This window comes from Sander lucioperca, chromosome 2 (genome assembly GCF_008315115.2).
Source record: "Sander lucioperca isolate FBNREF2018 chromosome 2, SLUC_FBN_1.2, whole genome shotgun sequence".
In the NCBI taxonomy this organism is placed as follows: domain Eukaryota; kingdom Metazoa; phylum Chordata; class Actinopteri; order Perciformes; family Percidae; genus Sander; species Sander lucioperca.
The window spans coordinates 25485608-25495753 of NC_050174.1; the positions used below are offsets into that span (position 1 = coordinate 25485608).

Consider the following 10146-nt stretch of genomic DNA (forward strand, 5'->3'; position numbering starts at 1 on the left):
AGTAATGACAACAACGATCCTTCTTGACTACTATCAACACTCTCTGATGAAAACAATGACTGACGACAGCGTGCTCTGTGTTTACTAGGTCTAGAGAGATGTTCCGTCATTTCCGGTTTTCATTTTTTGGGCGACAATACAGATTAGCGCAGCCTGCTGTTATGGAGATGTATTACGCCTCGCGCACGCACAGAACGTACGCTCAAGTCGGCGTCGCTTCGGTGTGTTCCGAGGCACTTTTTGGAGAGACGGGAGCCGACTGATCAGTCCGGGTCGATGTGTCAGAGCCTTAAAATGTTCAAGAGGACAGGCCTTTTCCCACACTGCATCTCACTGCAGCCCATCTACCCATGATTCACTTTTTGCTTCTCATCTGGCTCCAATAAAGCCAGCAAATAAAAGCAGGGACGCAATCTTGAGGTCACCAAGATTGGTGCTTTCCACTCTATGGCTGAGTGTAGAGAGTCCATCCATGTGAAAATCCCAAAAATACAGTTTTGGCAATGTCCAATACTCATCAAGACAGCACGTGACCAAGAGGGATTCAAAAACCTTCATAATTAGCCAAGGGAAAGAGTCAACTCAACCGGAATAGGGAAAATCAATGTGGGACTCACCACCCAAACTACAGGCATAAAGGCCCGGACACACAGAGCCGATAATCGGCCGTTATACAGTCAGGCGAGGTCAGTGACTCGAGTCTGTATGTTACGGGTGGGCACTGCCGGCAGTCGGACTCAAATGACCCATCTGATTGGTAGAATGCTAACCCGGAAAAGGGGAGCGGAATGAGCGTGACTAGAGTCTCTCAAAATCTGACGAAAACCTTTTAAACTGACCTTTGTTGATCTGAAATGAAGACAGATTTAACAACTGCATGGCCTATTTCTCTCTTAACATGTTTTCAGAAACACGTTTCGGTGAACTATTTTAGTACAATATGAGATCGTATTCTTAACAAGCCGCCATGACAGTCTGTCTTTGAATTTCCGGAGAAACAAGACCCACGTGATGCGTTCGTCCAATCAGCTGCCGGTTTTCATTTTTGGGCGACAATACAAATTAGCGCCGCCTGCTGTTATGGAGACGTATTATGTCTCGTCGCTTTGGTGTGTTCCGAGACACTTTCTTGACCAATTTGGGGAGACTGATCAGCCCAACTGCCTTTTCTGCCGACGTTTGACCGTCGGCTCTGTGTGTCTGGGCCTTAAGACTTCAGTGCACTGTTTGCCAGATGGCAGGGGGAAGGCAAAGACCTTGGTGTGCTGACCCCAGTTTACGTAAATTCTCACTACAGAAGCCGCAGAGAACAAGTTAAGTGTTGTAATCAAGTTCCCGCAACCTTTCTTCGTGAAGTAATTACCTTCTAAAGCAAACAAATTACAGCTGCTCAGGTGCCTCATCCCCGCTTGAACCATCTAATGATGTGCCAACTTCATTTCACACTTTTGAGCTCCAGTGCAAACATCAAATAGGAACAAAGCCACAAATGATCAGGGGGGAAGGCTGCAGGCAAATCAGTACTCTGTAGTAGATCTGCAACTATCAAATATGTCAACTAATTCAAAGCGGTTTACATTATTTATCGCTCATTCAGATATCAATTGACCAAAGCGTGGCAGCAGTGCAGCAGATGCCCACATGTCGTTGTTTTTATTTTACACCTCATCGCTCAGCGTCAATGATTAAAAGTGTCTTGATGAATTTCATTTAGATTTGATAAGTAGTTTCCTGCTAACTAACAACAAAACAGAAACATAACCTCCTATGCAGTGATAGGCAAAGTTTTTGAGCAGGTAGGGAAAAGTTGGTTTTCCATGTTCTGTACTGTATATTCATCTCCAGTGTGTAGCCTGGGCTGATCCGTGATCCTGTGTTTACGCTGCACAGGACAGCTCCAGTGATTACAATTAAGCAGCTCTTATCCCTGGACATAATCAAGTCAGGCCAGAATAGAGGGCGGGGTTAATCCTCAAAACCCAAGTCTGGGAGATGGGGGGGGGGGGGGTGGTGGGGTGAGCAGACATACACAGTTCTTTTTTGTCACTGTCTCAAGTGGAAGCCATCAGACATTTTCATACACTCAATGAGAATTCAGAATATTTAGTACAGGTCTGTCTGTGTGTGTTTTACAGAGGGAAAATACAGGTATACCGCTCTATCCATCCACTGAGGGAGTGGGAGAGGGGTGGAGACAGGTTTTAGGAATATTTAGGAGAGGAATTCAATCAGCGCTCTATGTTAATGCAGAACCAATAACACAGAGAGGTTGCAAGAAAGGGGAGTGGATTATCAGCGAGTCAGCATGTTACAAAGCTCAGGCCAGCTGATATTCTAATAACAACGCAACCCGAGGTCCCAACAATTGGGTAGGGAGATGCTGCCACGAAAATCTGATTTAAAACCAATTTTGACACAAGCGTCATCGTGTGTCTGGCAGCTGAGAGCTGCCTGCACTGACCCTAGCATTTAAGGACACAACACAGCATCAGACTGAGAAAAAAATTAAACCTACTGAGAATATGAGCCATAACAGGAAGGGCACTCGGAGAGAGCAGACCTCCGCCAAAGCCATGCCCTATCTCACAATGTTAACGGAAGTGAAAAATTATTATTTGTGTATCCCCCCCCCCTGTGATTCGGATCCGCTCCCAACTTTAATGGATTCTTCCTTGGCCCATGCTACACCTTTCCACCAAGTTTCATTTAAAGCCTTAATAAACATTTTGAATTATAAATTGGTGGTTTGTATTGACCAAGTCGAACCAACAATGATGCTGTCGTGACATGCAGATTGTTAATGGTAGGAGTGCTTGGAAATAACATTGGTGAGGAATTCACTCTTCATTACACTGCGCGTCAACAGACAAATGGATCACTGAACTGTAATCTTTAACAGCAGGAAAAAACGTGTACATGTGTAAAATAAATTGCACATTACAACTCAAATCCGAGTCACACTTTCATATCAATTTTATCAAAATGAATCCCCCGGTTGTACCAAAACACTCAGCAGGAAAATTTGAATTTGAGTTTTTAAGTTAAAATAAAAAACAGTACAGTTATGAAAAAAGAAGACGGAACAAAAAGCTCAGAGCACTCCTGTATAGGCTAAAGTTGAGAAAAAAGGGCTTCATTCACTGCTAGGTAAAAAAAAAAAAAAAAAAACTGTGTGGCCCTAAAACATGGCTACTTCATTCATGACTTAGCTTTTATTGTGTTTCTGTTATAATGAAAAGAAAAATAGAGAAAGCTATTTTTTTGAGGAAAATGTTAAGAATGTTAAGACGACTCTAAACTACACCTGCTTGGGAGACAGAGGAAAATTTGGCTAGCCGGCTCAACTGCAACCAAGAAAATGATAGCTCACATTATTTAAATTTATAATTCTGCATATTAAAAAAAAATAATAATAAATAAAAAGAATACAGGACACCATCCTGGTTTTTCTACAGCATGAACCAGCCTCACCTGAACCAAAGCCATTCAAGACGGTGTAACAGCACTGTGTCACTTCTGTTAGCGTTTAGCAGGGTTTCTCGTCACATGATACTAAGTAGCGTTAACATAACATTGTTTATGCGGCTATTTTAATGTACACAGTACCATGGACACGCATTGCAAAGGCTCTATTATGATTGACAGTTCAGAGTGTAGCCACGCCCGAAAGCATCCCCTGCTTTATCATCAATTTTAAACAAATGGTAGCATAATTTACATTACATTATGATGTATTGAAGAAGACTTGAGACCATAGACTTGTTAGGAAAATGTTTACTGAGGTAATAAATCAAGTGAAAGGTAGGGTCATTTTCCCACAGACTTCTATACAATTGGACTTCTTTTTGGAGCCAGCGAAGTGGTCCCCTGCAGGAAATTAAATAGAATGCAGGTTTAAAGCACTTCCACATGGGCTTCACTTTTCAGGGCCAGAAGTTGCCGCACATTGCAACACAATATCTCTGTGTACAGCAAGCTTATCTCTAAAAACATACTAGCTGCCTAACATTTAATAAAGTTTGACCCAATTTCTTTTATTTAACACTGTGCTAATGTTAAAATGCTAATGTTAGCTAAAAATGTCTAAAAGATTGAAGATAAAAGTAACATTTACCAACTCAAACATTTCACTTTCTGTGTGGCTTTCTTACAAATTGAATAATATATATTTTACCTACACAATTTTATTACACAGAAGTTACAGTAGCCTACAGTTAACTTTATCAGTCTGAGCAAAGACTTCAAGAAGTTCAATTAACCATAAAACTAGGCTTCTTTGCTGTTATGCTTTAGTGGCAGAAAAATAAGCGATGCAACTCATGCCTTGGGACCTTAGACTGTCTTTCCACTAGCTCACCAGAAAAAGCAAATCCCTTTTAAACCTGACATTAAAAGCATACAGGTATTTTGCACACATCGTCTCAAAATCCCCTGCTAGAACAAAGCCACACCTTTGACAAAACTTCTAAATTTAACCCCTTGACAGTGGTAATCAATATTGAATTCTAACACAGTTGTGTAGTCAGGCTGTGTTTGCCCAGCCCAGACAAAGACATGAGTTATAGCCTTTGCAGGATGGACGATGTAGAACAGGTGCCAAGACAACAGAGCAGTGCCAGGATGGGTGTCCGAGGGATTGAGGAGTGGGAAGGCCAGGGAGGTTGGAGGTGCATGTTAATCACTTCAGGGTCATGAGGCAGAGCTCTGCAGGTGTCTGTCCCACAAAGGAGCATTCACTCTGGGTCGGGACTGGCTCAAACCACTTGCTATCACAGACCGCTTCAGTCAGCTCACACATGCCACAAAACCCAGCTCAGGCATGATATAACACAGCAGAAGAGCTCTGAATCCCAAACATCTCAGTCTCATCATGCAGTAAATACTCCGGAATAAGACCGATGAGTATTGCTTTAAATAATTCAAGTGCACTATGACAGTTCTGCTGATAATTACCACTCAGTCAAGAAATACTGCATACATTTTTAACCTGTTTCCTCCACATTATGCATTAAGCATATCATTTCATCAATACCATTTCTATGGAATACTCTTGCTGCTCTGTAATTCCCATGCACACTCAGTAATGAAATGCTACCCTGACCATTAAACTATAATGAGGTAGGTACAACGCTAATATGATTAATATAACACTGACTCTCAATGTAGAGCGTATCCTGGTATATATTTATGTCCCTATGCAAAGGGTAATTTCAATAGGTCATTTCTTCCCTATTGTTAGTGCTGAAAGGCACCAAGAGTGATACACTGTAGCTTACACTGTGTAGGGACAAGTAATGTAAAGACTGTCCATGATTGACATCTCCCTCTGTTGTGAAAATAACATAACATTCATTTATCTCAACTTTTTGATGAGAAAAAAATAATAAAACTTGATATTTGTTGTGCTTTACTTACATTACGTAAATGTAAAATCAGAATTTCCAAATACAAACGATTTGTTGTTAGTTGTTTTTGCAACTGAAGTCCCTTAATCCCTGTTCTTGCATAACTACCAACTGCAAGAGGCTAGGGCCATAGAACTAAGGCTTGAAACCCTTTAATTTATTGGGGAAAGGATTCCATCCAATTAAAATATATATATATATATATATATATATATATATATATATATATATATATATGACAAAGATAAAAGTACACAAGTGCAATTAATAGGGCTCCTGATAACTGAAGATGGGGGAAGATCCCCCTGTTGTTACTGTTGGTGAGCTTTGTTGTGTGATTAAAATAGCTGACTAGGTCAAGTAACAAATGCTTGGTTGGAAAAAAAAGAAGATAAAAGATAAAACAGCCAAAAGGAGTTGGGACTATATATATATATATATATATATATATATATATATATATATATAAATAAAATACTCATTGTAACTGGATACTGAGTTTTTGTCTTATAATACCCATGGTCTATTGCAATCCATTGCAACTGTTATTACAGTGTGTTGCCAAACCAATTAATGCACAAAGACTTCTTTTTCTACTGTTTACTACGCTACTTTTTCAAGTGCCATGACTACTTTTGATGTAAATAACAATACAAAATACTGTTTACTGGCTGTTCTGAAACAGAAATATTTCGGTTTTCCTGCCGTTGACATGTCCCTCTGATACAGTCAGGGAAAACATTTACTGATAGATTAGATACTGTAGGTATTCATTGTCTTCCACACAGAACTAAACACCTGTGGCAGCAGACAACTCCCATGTCTCTCCCACTAGCAGAATTGTTCATTTTAAAGGAGGGCTGAGTGAAATATGAAAGAAGCATTATGTTTTTTTGGAATGACTACATAAAAGCACATACAATTGATTTCTGACTGACACATCTCTAAAGGAGGTATGGTAAAACAGGTGGTTAAGTAGAATTTCAGCCATACCCTTAGCTTAATTGCTGCGGGAGCACTAAAACATGATTATTAAATCGGTCATCCACTTGTGAGCCACCTGTCCAATGTGTACCCCCGTTTGCCCAATGCATGCAGGGATAGGCTCCAGTGCTCCACAGGCCTAAACAATATAGGCATTATAGAAAATGGATGGACAGATGGAGAGAAAGGGAATCATATTCAGATAGTGTAATGGCAAGTCACTTCCTGCAGACAAATGAAGGATCTGACAGTAACCAGCTTCTACATTTCTATCCAAATTGTCAACATGCTGCAGGGCTGACAGTTAGGAATACAACATCTTCTTCGGGCATCATACTTCCTAATAAATTAGGGCATCAGAGCATGAACTGCTCTTGAGATTAAAGCTGACCTTATAGATATTGTCAAGTACATAAGAAGAATTATATTTCTACCTTTAATAGGTCACGTGGTGATATGCTGGGTAAAAAAGCTATATATATTTTTAATTTTCCAGAATAAAAAAAACATTAACAATAATGACAGTTATATGCTCGCCACAATATGAAGCTATGTTTGGTTGGTCATTAATTGCCTTGTTAACTGGTGATTATGGTAGTGAATTTTAATAACTGTGCTTTTTTGCCTTAGGAAAAACATATATAAGAATATATAATAGAGGACAAGACAAAGTTGTTATTTTGTCAGCATACAGAAAAGCGTGTGATGACTTAAGCCGGAAACAGAACAAATAGGATTTTTTAACATTTGCATTCATGGGGAGTCTTCTTGTTTTCCCCCGGTTACTGAGCATTTTTCAGTTTTCAGCGCAGTAACAGGTGGTGTGGAAATTCTGGTCCTGTCCAGAGACTGCTCAGTGTTTGAGTTGCAAATTTTGTGTTCCAAAATGAGCTAACTTCCTGACTGCCAATGAGCCCAAAATGTATTCTGTAAGCGTGAGGGTGTGCTGACATAGAAGCATCTGAGGAGACCTTTGCAAATACGACTGGTATAAACTCATTTAGGCTACACCTATACCATATTAAGTGTATACAAGTCTTTCAGAAGGGGATGATCCTACAAACTGTAATGACAGCTGCAGTACTGTAAGTACAATAACCAAGACTGAATTTGGAATATATGCTGACACTCTGAGCAGTGTAGCATATACTGCATTTAGAAGTAGAAACATGCATCAAACAACATCTAATCATTCTATACGCTTCTGATGTAATTTGGCAGTTGATAAATACATCCAGCGCAATTAATAAAAAACAAGGAATGTGGCTTCACTGTTGTACTGTGATTCTCATTCTGTCTGACAATGGCTGAAGTGCCTGAATGGCCTAAAAATGATCAGGTCCACGTGATCGGTGCAAAATCTTGCCACAAATCTTGAAATCTTTAAGCTTTTGCAGCAACGATTTCCCTTATCAAATGACAGGTTTACATATCGTGTGAGTTGAATTGGCTGGTGAAATCTGGAGCACCTGGCCTCAGTGCTCACAAGCCCCCAGTGATCAGTGGGGATCGGTCTCTTTTTCTGCACCTCCAACTCTTCCTACTGGTTTTGCATAGCCTTTTGTTCCATATTACAACACACACAACACCTACAACACTGTCAACATACACAGTTATGCTATTCCACTACACACCTTATATTTTTAATTTCATATAAAAAAATGATTCAACCCACTCTGGCATGGCTCTACAGGCATACGGGGTTATGAAAGTATGTGAATAGAAGATATGACGTATCATTAAAAATTGTCATTAAAGTCCACCATAATTCTTCTACCCAGCAGCCTTATGACAACTGAGGGCAAACCTGCTACATGCACTAACCTGAATTGAATATATGAACCAACATGCTCCTTATTGGGTTTATTAAATCTGCAAACCATGCCAGGTCTCTTTTAAAAATCTTGATATATTCAAAAAGAATATATTATTTCAGTAATGACATTGAGCCTGTATATAGGGCTATTGCCCTGTATATGCCAGTTTAAAAAAACATTTGCCACAATAACAGTGCTACATTAAACCAGAATTTAACCAGAAGCTTCTCACAGCATACTGCACTCCTTTGTATAATGCTCCCTTATGGACTAAGCAAGCATGCAGAAGCTTAAGGTTGCTTATAATGACTGTATGAGGATACTGCTCAACAAACCCAGGTGCTCCAGTGACCTGTTTTGTAATGCAGGGGTTAGCACCTTCCAGGCATTATTGAGGAGTCTTATCTACAAATTCATTTGTCGCCTGAACATCTCCCAGAACAGCATTGTTATGCTGCTGGCAAATCCTAGGTTTAGTGCCATACGATACCAATCATCACTATGGAAACACTGGTATTAAGTGTCTTTTATAGAAATGCAGTATTGTTGTTTCTTTTGTTTTTCTTTCTCTGTATGCTGTATGTCATGTCTGTGTCTTCTGAATGGACCTTGAGTCTGGCAATAAAGTTGATAATGATGATGATGACGACAGCAGCAGGGTGCGTTCAGTAGCAGTAGTAGAGGTTGCAAAGGTTTTGTGTGGTGGACATTAAAACTCAACAACAAGTAAATGCAAATTAATTACACATCCTCACAGATAACTGCTATACTTGCATCCATTACTGCTAGCTGGGTGGGGGAAAAAATGCTGACCAGAACCAATCAAAGTCTACTGAGAACTGCATCTGAGGCTCCGTAATGGCCTGAGCTCAGGTCGTTGTTTTGAAGCGTTCAGTCATTCTGACGGTTATGCTCACATGGGACATACAGTACACACAGCACCATTAACCCAACAACACCATCAGCTACTGACAGCCGCCCCTTCTCCAAATAAGGTAATTAGAGGAGAAAAACCGGAAGGCTCTCCATGGTAACTCACTTACAAACAGGAGGGGCAAAACAATGGACGAGCAAGGATGAGATGATTGACAGCTCGTGCGGCTCGCGCTCGCTGCCTTTGACTGCATCCACTAGCGATTAGAGCTCACAACAGCACACGAATACACTACATGTATTACGTTCGTGTCAATGTATTTGATACAATAAGCTATTCAGCGGCATACAATCCAGTTCCCACCGCCGTATCACATTAAAAACACCGACTATTTAACAAAAGCCTTGATAAATATTTTCTAGCACACCGGGTCCGTACATCCTAATCAATATGCCTCATAAGCACCTGCTCACTCACCCGAAAGGGAGCCGACGGTTTATTTAAAGCGATTCAAGTGTCAGTTTACATTGTTGTTTCGTTGTTTTTTATCGGCACACCCTCCCCCTGAGTTGTAATGGCACAGGCTAAAACTTGGCGTTGCAAGATATTCAGCACATGGAAAGCAAAGAGCTGTTTTAGCCTACCTCAGTTTCTCCTGTTCATCCTTGTTTTTTTGGAAGCGAAGAGACTCTCCAGTGTGATGTGCAGTAGTCCGAGCCTCGGCTGAGTAACGCTATTCTGCATGCAACTTGGTTGCTGCTGGGATATACTACTGTTACAACCTTCCAAATCTCAAATTGTAGTTGACAGGTCGCTGCTCGAGCGTCCTTTCAGTCACGCGACACACGTAAAAAAAACAAACAACCAAAACAAGTATCCTAACAGATTTAAAAGTTAGCCTACTTCTTGTACTCAAAGCGACTATCGTTAATTGTTACTAATTAGTGACTGCGACGTTGTGTTGTGTGAAAGGCGGGGCGGCTTCTATCCTCTCATCCACAGCAGGGCTGGATGCTGTCGGTCACAGTTAGTGTTGTCCCCGCCCCATCACCACTCGCACAGTAGG

General features: G+C 40.6%; 1 protein-coding gene across 15 annotated transcripts in view; it reads right to left on the reverse strand.

Moving 5' to 3' along the window:
* Positions 1-10079, reverse strand: part of arvcfb (ARVCF delta catenin family member b) — a 269067-nt gene extending 258988 nt beyond the window's left edge. For 6 of the 15 annotated variants that reach the window (XM_031300564.2, XM_035995513.1, XM_031300561.2 and 3 more), the window contains exon 1: positions 9725-10077. The gene's annotated coding sequence lies outside the window, so the exon portion shown is untranslated. Of the gene's footprint in view, positions 1-9724 lie in introns of all 15 variants that reach the window. The other 9 variants (XM_035995480.1, XM_031300557.2, XM_031300551.2 and 6 more) reach the window with 4 other exon arrangements.
* Between the last annotated feature and the right edge of the window lie 67 nt (positions 10080-10146).